Source organism: Benincasa hispida, chromosome 6 (assembly GCF_027475165.1).
Source record: "Benincasa hispida cultivar pf3 chromosome 6, pf3_genome.v1.1, whole genome shotgun sequence".
Taxonomy (NCBI): Eukaryota; Viridiplantae; Streptophyta; class Magnoliopsida; order Cucurbitales; family Cucurbitaceae; genus Benincasa; species Benincasa hispida.
Window position 1 is genome coordinate 4,516,849 of NC_143483.1, and position 2,945 is coordinate 4,519,793.

The window sequence follows — 2,945 nt, forward strand, 5'->3', positions numbered from 1 at the left end:
TTATAGATTTGTTTATATGATTTATTTTTTTCTAAGATTGTTTTATTTGGGCTGATTTATAGATTTGTTTATATGATTTTATATAGATTTGTATACTTGGGTTGATTTGAGTTGGTTTATGTATACTTTATATATTTGTTTATATGATTTTTTTTTCTTTATTTTTTTGTTTTTATTTGGGTTGATTTAAATATATACTTTATAGATTTGTTTATATGATTTTTTTTTGTTTTTTGTTTTTATTTGGGCTGATTTAAATATATATTTTATAGATCTTATAGATCTTAGATTTGGGTTGATTATTTTTTTTCATTGGACTGTTGAATTTTTGTAATGTATACTTTATAGATTTTGTTGGGCTGATTTTATTGGACTATTTTTGAGTGATTTTGTTTGGCTATTTATTCGGTTGATCTAAGAAAATATTTGGATTTCTTAAAAAGAAGAAACAATTTTTTTTGTCACATTAGTATATTTTTTTGTCAACTATAACTGTTGAAAAAATTTGAATAAATATGTCGATGCATCTTGAAGATTTAGTCATTCTTGAACCTGGAAATGATGGAGATAGTGATATTGATGTTGAACTTGATGAATTATTTGGAAACGATAGAAGTGAGGAACATGATCTTGAGTTGGTACCATCAGATATTTCACCTAAATAAATTAGAAAATTACTAATTCAACATGTGAAGGAGGGTCAACTTTGGAGGAAATGATTATATGTGTAGATAATTCTAGTTTAATACAGAAAGGAATGATATTTAATATCAAAAAAGATTCACAACTTGCTGTAAAAAAATTATGCGTGACGGAATGCTATGAGATTATTATAATGGAATCAAATCAAGATATTTGGTATGTGAGATGCAAACAACTGAATGATGGTTGTGATTAGAGGTTACGGGATGTCGGCGTAAAACTCATGGGATGTTCGAAATCACCAAACTTGAAGGAGAACACTCATGTTTGTATTCAGAATTGACACAAGAACATTTATTGCTTGATTCAAATTTTATGAGTATTGAAATCCAAAATTTGGTTAGAGCTGATTCTAGGTACTTGTGGCCCTACTCCAAGAAGCACATAAAAAACAATATGGCTATAATGTTAAATATAGATGGGTGTGTCAAGCCAAGAGAAAAGCATTGATTGTTGTGTTTGGTGATTGGGAGAAATCATATTTAGACCTTCCATATTGGTTGAATGCTCTTGTTCATTACAATCCAGGAACACGATCGGATTGGTATTTCCTTTCATCCGATGTGCTAGGTACGACTATTTTTGGACGAATTTTCTGGTCCTTCGGTTCTGCAAAAGAAGGGTTTAAATATTGTAGACCATTAATCCAGATCGATGGAACTCATCTCTACAAAAAGTATAAGGGAAAATTATTGACCTCTTTATCTATTGATGCAAACGGGCATATATTTTCCCTTGCTTTTGCTATTGTTGAAGGTGAAAATTCGTCCAGATGATCATGGTTTTTGTGGGCATTGCATGAATATGTTACCCATTGAGATGGATATGTTACCCAATGAGATGGTATTTGCTTGATTTCGGATAGACATAAGGGCATTTTTGCTGCAATTAATAATGAGAAAATTGGTTGGAGTGAATGTAGAGCGTACCATCGATATTGTCTTCGCCATGTTGCTAGTAATTTCAATACGAAATATAAATCAAAGCAATTAAAAGATTTGGTGTTTAAGGTAGGAAATCAACACCAAAGGCGCAAATTCATTCGGTGCATGAAAGAGTTGAAACAATTGAACTCTAAATGCCTTGAATATTTTTGTGATATTGACTTGGAAAAATGGACCCAATCACATGTTGGTGGGTACGGCTATAGGTGGATGACAAGCAATACAGTTGAATGTATAAATGGTGTTTTCAAATGTGCTAGAATAATACCAATTACTTCTTTTGTTAGGCTAACATTTTATCGCACAATACTGTATTTTGAAAGTCAAAGACAAGAGGTTAGTGAAGCACTCGACCATGGGGACATGTATACAGAATATGCCATGAGAAAGCTTAAGAGGTGGGAAAAACGAGCATCTGCACACATAGTGACATCTATTGGTAGAGAAACTCAAACTTTTGAAGTACAAACTGGTATAAGTATGATTTCTTCCTATAAAGGACAACACACACAAGTTTTGAGCTTGAAAAAAGAAACTTGTTCTTAAATAAGTGGCAGTCATTCAAGATTCCATGCTCTCATGTAATTGCAGTTTGTAATTACACGCATTTGACATACATACCTCTTATTGATGAATGATACAAATTGTCCCATTTCAAGCGATGTTATGAAGGTCGCTTCCATCCAATAGAACACTCAAATTATTGGCCAAAATTATCATTTACAAAAGTTCGTCCGAACAGGGTCGGCCAAAAAGTACGCGCATTCATAATGAAATGGGTTGGTGAGAGGCAAGCCAAAAAGTTTGATGTGTTGGGATTGATGTCCTAAATCTCCTGGTAGTCTCGTAGTTTGTAAACATTCTATAAACATATTGTTATTAATAAAATAAGTGTTAATTTATAAACATTTACTCAATCCATTAAACTAATATCCGTGGTTATTTTATATAACTTAAGCATGTATGTGGAGACATACAGGTGGATCATGCCTTAAGTAATAACCTAAATGGTCTGTAGTAGATGGATAAAGGAGGGAAACCTTATTCTGGTGACACTATGGATACGGCCTGCTTTGTAGATGTCACAAGTGTTGTAAAGTGCTACAAATGGTCTGATCTTGATCATTCATGTGGAGACATGCGAGCGGGGCTATTCTTTACAAAGAGTTTGTATAAGACCAGACACGAAATAATTAGTCTCTTTACATAACACCGTTGATAATTGAGGCTTACATTTCACTAGAATGACCATAGGTGATATGATCTTAATCTTTAGTGAGTTGAGAACTCCTGCCTATG